The sequence below is a fragment of the Erythrolamprus reginae genome, unplaced genomic scaffold, assembly GCF_031021105.1.
Source record: "Erythrolamprus reginae isolate rEryReg1 unplaced genomic scaffold, rEryReg1.hap1 H_1, whole genome shotgun sequence".
Lineage (NCBI taxonomy): Eukaryota > Metazoa > Chordata > Lepidosauria > Squamata > Dipsadidae > Erythrolamprus > Erythrolamprus reginae.
The window spans coordinates 1522971-1534102 of record NW_027248462.1 but is presented as its reverse complement, the minus strand read 5'-3'; positions in this window follow the sequence as shown (position 1 = coordinate 1534102).

Sequence of the window (11132 nt, the reverse complement as noted above, 5' to 3'; positions counted from 1 at the left end):
ATAATTGTAGTTTAATTAATTAATAAACTATGATTAAACAGTCATATATTAGGACAGGATGCTAAACCAAGAGAGCCATCTTGGTGTAGTTATTGGTTATGGTATCAGGTTAGAAATAGGAGATTGTGAGTTCTCGTTCTGCTATAAGCATGAAGCCAACTGGATGGCCATGAGACAGTCACTCTATCTCAGCCCTTGGAAAAAAGCAATGGCAAATGACCTCTGAAAAATCTTGACATGAAAGCAGAAAGGGCTAATCCAGGCAGTTAGCAAGAATCAGCACTGCCTTGAAGGCACAAATTAACAAACAAACAAATAAAAATGTTAGCCCAACCATTGTGTTCAAGCTTTTGGCACCAATGCGTCATGGACTAGTTGCATGAAAAGAAGATCTTTATCAGGCTTAAAACATTCAAGTTTAGGGTAATGATTCCATTTCTGGCCCCCATATGCCCCAGGCTAAGAATCTCAAGTGCAATTTCTGAAACACTAAAGGTCTTCACTCAAGGAAATAAGAGAAGGACAAATTTGGGAAAGTATATATAACAATTGTATTTACATACACAGTCAATATGAAATCCCTTGGCCAAATATTTTATTTTCCATCCCATACAGTGGTTCTCAACCTTTCTAATGCGACTACCCTTTAAAACACTGCTGTTATGTTAGGGTCTGTGAGACCCAAAATCAAAGTTTTGAGCCCTTGTAAAAAATATTTCCCTGCATATCTGAAACTTGAAATTTCACAACTTTGCATCATTTCAGGGGTTCTCTCTATGAGAATTTTTTTTGGAGGGGTGGGGGTCTTCTTTCTTGCTGAAAAAAAAAGTCCCTAAAGTTCTTTTCCCAGGTCAGCCTGACCCGGACCGAGAATTCTTCATTTGAAGTGCTTATGTTTGGTCAATTTTAAAACTTTTTTTTCACTTGGAAGGTAGCCTGAACATTTCTGCACACAATGAAATGAAAATTGAACTGGAAAAATTTATGCTTATTGGTTTATTTTGATCAAAAATCCCCACCCCCTTTTTTTGTGATCTTTTTCTCAAGTTATAGATAGTTTAGCCTGCAAAATGCGTTCAATTTTACTAAAGTTTGTGGGATTGGTAGTTAGAACATTTCGGAACATAAGAAAAATATAAATGAACTGAAAAAAATGATGCTTATTGGGTTTTTTTATCAGAAATAAGGCCTCCTTCACCCCTCCCCCGGCTGCTTGCAACCATTTTCACTTTAAAAAATTTTTAGGCTCCAAATTCAAAATACAGTACTTTTAACATCTTAGGCATTGATTTACTAAATTTAACATTGCTAATGATCATAAAAATATTTTTGGAGTGGGGGCAAATTATTTTTTGGGGAAAAAACTTATCCTTTTACTGTTTCGGGTCGCATAGGACCCGGACCAAAAATATTTTTTTAGGTACTTAGATTTGGTCTTTTTGAAAACGTTTTTTGCTGGTAAACTAGTTTGAACATTCCTGCACACAATGATATGAAAATTGAACTGAAAATATTGATGCTTATTGGTTTATTTTGATCAAGAATCCCCCACCCCCATTTTTGAGCATTTCGTGTCACTTTATATTTTTTTTAGGCTACAAATCTCCAAGAGATTTTCCCCCAAAAGGTTTGATATACAAAATTGAACATTCCTGATCATAAGAAAAATATAAATGAACTGAAAAAAATGATGCTTATTGGTTTATTTTGATAAAAAAGACCCACCCCCATTTTTGAGCATTTCATAGAAACATAGAAACATAGAAGATTGACAGCAAAAAAAGACCTAATGGTCCATCTAGTCTGCCCCTATATTGTTTCCTGTATTTTATCTTAGGGTGGATATATGTTTATCCCAGGCATGTTTAAATTCAGTTACTGTGGATTTACCAACTATGTCTGCTGGAAGTTTGTTCCAAGCATCTACTACTCTTTCAGTCAAATCATATTTTCTCACGTGGCTTGTGATCTTTCCCCCAACTAACCTCAGATTGGGCCCCCTTGTTCTTGTGTTCACTTTCCTATTGAAAACACTTCCTGTCAATTTATATTTGTTTAGGCTACAAATCTCCAAAGGATTTCCCCCCAAAAGGTTTGATATACAAAATTGAACATTCTTGATCATAAGAAAAATATAAATGAACTGAAAAAAATGATGCTTATAGGTTTATTTTCGAATACTGTATAAGACCACAGACTACTTGAGTATAAGTCTATTTGGGTATAAGCATGGGGGGGGGCGCCTTTTATGAGCAAAATAAACCAATAAGCATCAATTTTTTCCCATTCAATTTTCATTTCATTGTGTGCAGAAATGTTCAAATTAGTTTCCAAGTGAAAAAAGCTTTCAAAAAGACCAAATATAAGTACCTAAAATGAACAACCTTCAGTCTGGTCAAATAGACCCGGGAACAGAACTTTAGGATGTGTTTTTGAGCAGAACAGCAGGGTTTACATTTTCTCATTTTGTAGTGACTCCCAACCATAAGTCTAGCACCAATTCTTCCAACAGAGCTTTAGGCTGATTGGCAGGAAGGTCAGAGGGACACTGTAAACGCCTGATTGGTCAGATTGCACCAGAATAGAAGCTTTAATTCCTAACACCATGGGAAATTTGTCTTTTCCCATGGTCTTAGGCGACCCTTGTGAAACAGTCCTTCAACCCCACCAAAAGTCTCCCAACCCCCAGGTTGAGATCCACTGTCTAAACCTTTTCTCTCAGACACGCAGACAAATCACCAAGTTACAAGCCTTTCCTTCATCTTGCCCATAACATTTATACTAGATTTCCCTATGGAGATCTCCTTTTTTTCTATAGAAGAAGGCCTTATTCTTTAAATCCTCAGCAAAAGGAATCCCATTGCATCAATCTCCCAAGGATAATTTTTTTTATAGAAGAAGGCTTTATTCTTTCAATTTTCAACATGTGGTGATGGAGGTAGTAAAGCCCTCTACACATATTCAGAAGTTCCAAAAAGTATAGGCTTGGGTTCAAATGAAGCTGCACAAAGCATCCCAGCCAGATATTTCATCCAACAAGCCTTTCTCAGAGAGATAATTCTACCAATTAAGGCTTCAAAACTAACATGGAGGAAGCAGGAGCAAAAAAAAAAAAAGATAAGCAATCACATTGCCCCAAGGAAATATGTACATTCCTGATGAAGATACTAGAGTACAGTATGTAACAAAACCACAGGAATCCATAGCCTTGGGGCAAGGCTAGTTCTTGGAAGAATTTAGGTTTTTCCCAGCATATCTTCACTCAACATCATACTACCAAGCATAAAGCATGAATAGCAGTAGAGCTAGTATGCACAAAATAGTTTTGATTTTCAGGAAACTGCTGACCAAATTCAAGGAGCAAAGTCAAGCTGGAGAACTAGGAATTGGCTAAAGTTGAGTAGAGAAAGAAATGGGTAGACCAAAAGCAACTTGAAGGAAAGAAGTTGGTGATGAAAGAAGTTGAGGTTGAAGCAGGACTGGATATCAAAGAATTGAGTGATCCCTGCGAAAAGATGGGAGAAAGACTAAATATTCAGAAAACGAAAACGTAGTACAGAGCTGAAGAGTTAGGGTGGGTGGTAAGGGATTTTAAGTCATGCTGCATCTACCACCAAAGCAGCAGTTTTAAGCAACTGATTTTAGATGCCAAGAAAGGGCAGCACAGAGTTAACTGTTTAACTAGCAATTGTGTTTTTACTGCCAGGGAAGTGAAGCACTTTAAAGATTTCTTGCCTCAAATTCCACAGTGCCACAAGCGTTACACACTTGAGTTAGCAGAGATTGAATTTTCTAGTCTGCTTCAAGCAATAAAGTGGCTTGGTCTAACCTCATGCTTTGGAATTGGAGAAGATAATGGCTTTTGGGTTTGATGTTAGCCTTATCTTTTGCCAAAAAACCCCGTAAGGTTCAGTGCCTCCCATTTTATCCTCAAGGAAATGTTATAAAGTAGACGAAGCTGAAAGAGAGATTTTGCCAGGTTGTCCAGTAGGCAGAGTGGAAATTCAGACTTTGAATTTTCAAATACATTTCACTGTTATGCTTTCAAGTCAATCTGACCCCCAGTGGCCATCTGGATAGGTCCCTACAGTTTTCTTAGCAAGATTTGCCATTGCCTCCTTCCCTGGGCTAGGAGAGAGCGACCAGCTCAAAGTCACTCCACTGGTTTCACACCTAAGGTTGGACTAGACCTCACAATCTCCCAGTTTCCAGCCTGGTACCTTAACCACTGTACCAAACCAGCTCTCATGCTAACATTGGGCATTATTGACATTGCCCCATCGTGAGAAATTTGTTTAAAAATTTAAAATGTAAATGTGACAAAAGTCTTAGCCCATCACGTCCAACTTCAACACTCCAGAAAGTGGACTTCAACTACCAGAATAATCAGCAGCGAGGACAGTGATGGGCTCCTACAGGTATGGTCAGGTACACAGAACTGGTAGAAAAAAAATGATTTTTTTTCTTTTTCCCCACCTTCTGGGCTCTGGATATGTTTTTCCTATTGCAGTAAATGAGGTTGAATGGGTATAATTTTAGAAGAGCTGTGCGTGCACACATTTTGTATTATTATTATTTTATTATTATTTATTAGATTTATATGCGGCTCCTCTCAGAGGACTCTGGGCGGCTTACAACATATGAAAAGTAGTATGCATCAAGATATAGTTAACATTAGATTAAAATTACATTTTAAAAGTTACATTTAAAAACTAAAAATACCTTATTAAAATACACACATATCCATTCAAACATTCACACAAACACATTATACATTCATTGACTGGGGGGCAGAATCTAATAACCCCAAGCTTGGTGGCATGGGTGAGTCTAGACTCTTTCGAAAGGCGAGGAGGGTGGGGGCAATATGAATCTCCAGAGGGAGCTGATTCCAGAGGGCCGGGGCCCCCACACAGAAGGCCCTTCTCCTAAGTCCCGCCAAGTGACATTGTCTAGTTCAGGGACCTGTAGAAGGCTGACTCTGTGGGACCTAATGTATGTATATTTTTGTGTGCCTGTGTATAATATGTATGTACACATATGGCATATATACCTAGAATTAAATAGTATATTTTGGATGTTCAGTAATGGCCCTGGGCTCAGGTTGCTGCTGCTTAATGCCAGGTCGGTGGTAAATAAAGCTCTCCTCATCCGGGATCTGATCCTGGATGAGGAGGCCGACCTGGCATGTATTACTGAAATCTGGCTGGGCCCAGAGGGAGGTGTTCCTCTCTCTGAAATTTGCCCAGCCGGGTTTCAGATATGGCATCAACCTCGACCCCAGGGAAGGGGGGAGGAGTGGCTATTATAGCCAGGGAGAGCCTTTGCCTACATAGACTCATTGCTCCGGAAATTGCAGGTTGCGAGTCACTCTTGATGAAGTTGGACTTAGGGGTTCAGGTGGGCTTATTTCTCACGTACCTGCCTCCCAGCTGCGTGTCAAAAGCCCTGCCTGTGCTACTAGAGGAGGTAGCAAGGTTGGCGGTGGAGTTCCCCGGACTTATTGTCCTGGGGGACTTCAACCTGCCGTCACTCGGCGAAACCTCTGGGCTGGCACAGGAGTTCATGGCCACCATGACAGCCATGGACCTGATTCAAGTAGTTCGGGGTCCGACTCACGAGGGAGGGCACGCACCTGACATGGTATTCCTTTCCGAGCAATTGAGTAATGGTCTGAGACTAAGGGGCTTAGAAGAACTGCCTTGTCATGGTCAGACCATTTTCTACTATGGCTTGACTTCCTGGCTCCAATCCTTCCCCGCAGGGAGGCGGAACCAATTAAGATGTTCCGCCCCAGATGCCTGATGGACCCAGAGGGCTTTCAGATGGCGTTTGGGGTTATACCAGAGGCACTTGTCCACAGTTCGGCAGAGTCTCTTGCGGAAGCCTGGAACAAGGCTGCAGCGGAGGCTCTTGACCGGATTGCGCCTTTGCGACCTCTCCGTGGCGCTAGACCCCGTAGAGCCCCATGGTTCAACGAGGAGCTCCGGGAGTTGAAACGCCAAAAGAGACGTCTAGAGAAGCGATGGAGGAAGAGTAGGTCTGAATCTGATCGAACACTTGTAAGAGCTTTTATTGAGACTTACAAAGTGGCGCTCAAGGCGGCAAGATGTGCGTACCATGCCGCCTTGATTGCATCAGCGGAATCCCGCCCGGTCGCTCTGTTTAGGGTGACCCGCTCCCTTCTTAACCAGGGGGGAGTTGGGGAGCCCTTGCAGAGTAGTGCCGAGGACTTTAACACGTTTTTAGCTGATAAAGTCACTCAGATCCGGGCCGACCTCGACTCCAATTGTAAAACAGAGTCGGCTGACAACGAGTCAGTCGAGGTGACTGGGGCACGTACTTGTCCACCTGTCTGGGAAGAGTTTGATCTGGCGACACCTGATGAAGTGGACAAGGCCATTGGAGCTGCTCTCTATATGGGGCTATCTTTGAAAAGTGTTCGGAAACTTCAGATCTTGCAGAACGCAGCTGCGAGAGCGGTCATGGGCTTACCTAGGTATGCCCATGTTTCACCATCACTCCGCAGTCTGCATTGGCTGCCGATCAATTTCCGGTCACAATTCAAAGTGTTGGTCATGACCTTTAAAGCCCTTCATGGCATTGGGCCAGAATATCTCCGAGACCGCCTCCTGCCGCACGAATCCCAGCGACCGATTAGGTCCCACAGAGTGGGCCTTCTCCGGGTCCCGTCAACTAAACAATATCAGTTGGCGGGCCCCAGGGGAAGAGCCTTCTCTGTGGTGGCACCGGCTCTCTGGAACCAACTCCCCCTGGAGATCAGAACTGCCCCTACTCTTCCTGCCTTCCGTAAACTCCTCAAAACCCACCTTTGCCGTCAGGCATGGGGGAATTGAAACATCTCCCCCTGGGCATGTTTAATTTATACATGGTATGCTTGTGTGTGTGTCTGTTAGTTAGTACAGTGGAACCCCGACATAAGAGCTGCTCTACTTAAGAGCAACTCGAGATAAGAGCTGGGAGGGGAGAGATATTTTTGTTCTACTTACAAGCCCAAATTCGAGATACAAGCGCCAAGGAGCTGTCTCCTGAAGCCGAACGCTAACTTCCGCGTTCGGCTTCAGGAGACAGCTGCGAAGCGGCACGCGTGTTTTAAAAGGTTGCAGCCGGCCTGGGGGGCTCGGGGGATGCTTGCAGCCAGCCTGGGGGGCTTGCCAGCACCCCCCCGAGCCCCCCAGGCTGGCTGCAACCTTTTAAAACACGCACGCGGCTTCGCAGCTGTCTCCTGAAGCTGAACGCGGAAGTTAGCTCTTTTTCTTTCTCTCTTTTACCTTCCCTTCCTCTATTTCTTCTTTTCTTTCTCCTTCCCACCTTCTTCCCTCCCTCCCTCCCTTCACTCATTCCTCTCTTACTCTCCCCTTTCATAAGTTTCCTTGCTTCCTTCCTCTGTTCCTGTCCCTTCCCTCTTTCCTTCCTTCCTTCCCACCCTCTGTCCATTCATTTATCCCATTCCTCTCTTGATCACTTAAAGCCGGTCCCTGGTGCAAAAAGGGTTGGGGACCTCTGTCCTACAGGATTGGGTGGCAGAGAAGTTGAACATATGTAAATTTAAAAGTTTAAGAAAGTTTACAAGTTAAGTGAAAGAAACTTCATTATTCATTTATATGTACATGTACATTTCTTCATTAAAAACTTGTCTTTCTGCATAATTTAGACTAACTTTGTGAGTTTTTTGAGGGCTGGAACCAATTAAAATTATTTACATTAATTCCTATGGGGAAAAGTCGTTCGAGATAAGAGCTGCTCGACTTAAGAGCCCAGGTCAGGAACGAATTAAACTCGTATCTCGAGGTACCACTGTATATGGTTTTTTTAAAAGCTTTACATGTTTTAACTGATTGGATTATTTATGATTTGTACTACTTGCTGTGAGCCGCCCCGAGTCTTCGGAGAGGGGCGGCATACAAATTCAAATAATAAATAAATAAATAAATAAAATAAATAGTAAGGGAAGTTGTATCTCTTTAAGGTGAGGAGAGGGCAGGTACCCTAACCCTAACCCAAACCCTTAATGTGATTGATGTCAGTTTGCCCACCTTTAAGCCAGTCACATGATCTTTAAGCCACCCGGGTCACATGACCGTCAAGCCACTCCTACCTGGTCATATGACCAGCAAGCCACTCTCACAAAATAAGCCATGCCCACGGTGTGGTAGTAAAAGTTTTGCAGCCCTTCACTGGAGGGATAGGAGAGTACAGATAGTCCTCAACGTAGGATCACAATTCAACCCGAATTTCTGTTGTTCAGTGAAATATTTGTTAAGTGAATTTTGCCTCATTTTATGACCTTTCATGCTATAGTTGTTATCAATTTCACTGCACTTGTGAAATTGATTACATGGTTGTTAAGTGAATCTGGCTTCCCCATTGACTTTGCGTGTGAGAAAATCGTAAAAGGTAAATCACATGACCCTGGGACACTGCAACCGTTATAAATATGAGTCCACCACCAAAGTTTGATCACATGGCCGCAGAGATACTGCAACAGTTATAAGTGTAAAAAATAACTCAATTTTTTCAATGGCATTGTAACGTTGAACATTCATTAAATGGACTGTTGTGTGTGAAAGACTACCTGTGCTAGTTTTAGAATTTGGCAAGCATAGGATGTTTTCAACCTGCTACTACGTGCAGGACTCAGCATAGTAGAAGCACAAGATGGAATTAGAGGCAGTAATCCAGCCATCGGTGTCTTGGATGTAAACAATTAAGATGACATGGGACTTGCATTCCATTTCTCACCACCACCACCACCACCCCTTCAATTGTTTGCTGCTAGAGTTCCTCCCTTGGCAGTACCTTGTGCCTCACAAACCAACATAGATGGAAGAAGCTGTACTTCATGCCAGTGGGAGGGGCGGTTTGTCCCTATGAGTCTGACTGTGGAAGGCTCAGCCTGGTACTGGAATGTACTGGTACCTCTCCAAGAAACCTGGCAGAGATCTCGTCTTACAAGGGTCGACTTCTGGGCCCACATCCAAGAAACCTGAAATATTCTGCCCGCGAGGGGGAAGGAGAGCAGGGAGGGGGGAGCGAAACTATAGGTCTTGCACTTCTGAGATCTGCTTAAAGGAAAAGAAAGCCAGGTAGCCAGATTTACTCCTTATGGCCTGCATTCCTAGCATTTGAGTTTCGTTGAGAGAAATACTTTTAATCCAATTCCCCATCCTGGGGAACAGGATGTTTTGAGCAGAAGGATGCTTGGTAGAAGCATCACATGAATAATGCCATGATTGGATCTGGTTCTTCCTTGCATATTTTTATTAAATTAAAATTTTAATTTTTGTAGATTAGATTTTTTTCCCCCCACTTAGTGCGGTGGAATTTATCCCATCAGCTGTTCTGCCCTCCCTTCTTGGGAAACGGTGTATGTCCATCTCCTCGGGTCCTGTGTTGACTCTGCTGACCCTATTTGGACTCTTCCCTTCAGTGAAGAGCCCCTCTGATGTTATGCCCTACGTGGATTTTTTAATGTAACCCTTTGCTATATTGTGGGAATTGCGGGATGTGGGGAATTGTGGGATGTGGGGGAGGGAGGAGATATTTGTTAACATAGTAAGTGCTATTGTCTGTCCTCATAAACTGTTTATGGCCTGTTGTTATGACCTTTGGTAAAAGGGCACTACAAATAAACATCATCATCATCACCATCATCATCATCATCATTATTATTATTATTATTAGTAGTAGTAGTAGTAGTATTGGAGGAGGAGGAGGAAATGGATCAAACATTACAGGTAGTCATTGACCAGTGAAGGGCTACCAAAATTTTTACTACCACACTGTGGGTGTGGTTTATGCATTTTCTTTCAACATCTTTCAGTGCAAATTGGGTGCTCTGGGGTGGAGCTACATTTTTGCTACCCCACTGCGTTCCCCTCCATCCGGGCAATAGCCCACCCATGTCCTTGATTTATGGCCATAATTGAACCTAAAATGTTTGTTGTTAAGCAAGGCAGCTGTTAAGTCAGTTTTGCCCCATTTTACGACTTTATTTATTTGTTTGTTTGTTTATTTTTTATTAATGAGATTTCTATGCCGCCCTTCTCCTGGGACTCAGAGCACAACAAAGAATACAATACATGAAGACAAGTGAATCTGGCCTCCGTCATTGACTTTGCTTGTTAGAAGCCATTTGGGAATGTTACAAATGGTGATCATGTGCAGGGGAGGGTTGCTTCGAGTTCACCTGAGTTCAGGCAATCCTCTAGCAAAGATTCTGCACAGTTGGTGAACCTCCAAAAGCCACTCCTGACTGGCCCCGACCACCCCACCACGCTCCTCCCAGGAGTTTCCATGCAACCTGTTTGGGATGCCAGGTAAGTATAGGGCCCGTGTGGAGGCTTGGGGAGGGCAAAAAATAGGCCTCCCCGGAGGCTCTGGAAGGCCGAAAAGGGGCCCGTTTCCAGCTTCTGGAGGGCCTGGAGGAAGCCATTTTTCTCTTCCTGGAGGCTTGAGGAAAGTCTCTGGAGCTCAGGGCAGCCAAAATCTACCCCCCCTTCCCCCACATGCCATGGTGGAGGTGACCAACTAGGCCACGCCCTACCATGGCCATGCCATCCAGCAACCGGGCAGAGAACCCGTTGCTAAAATTTTTGAAGCCCACCCCTTTTCACATGACCCCAAGACAGTGCAATTGTCATGAATGCATTCCAGTTGCCCAGAGCCTGGATTCTGATCAGATGACCTTCATGAGCATGAGAATACTGTAATGGTTGTATGTTGAAAAACAGCAATACGCAGAAATGGCAAAATTAACTATGGAATTACAAAATAGACAAGATACAGTATTTTACCAAGTCTGGGGCAAATGGTATGATTGGCTGAAAAAAAGGAAAATCCTTCCTTTAATACAAAACGATAGTAATCCAACAAAATAACCTAATTGCATACACAAATTCCTGCAAGATACTTTACCGCATATACATACACACACACACACACACACACACACACACATACATACATATATAACATGGGGAAAAATTTAAAACTACAGTCCTAATCTAACTAAAAGAAATTTACAATTACTCTTTTTTAAAAAAGGAAACGACACTCCAACGATAAATATGAACTTTACGTCGTAAGGATACGATACGCCAGCCGTTTGC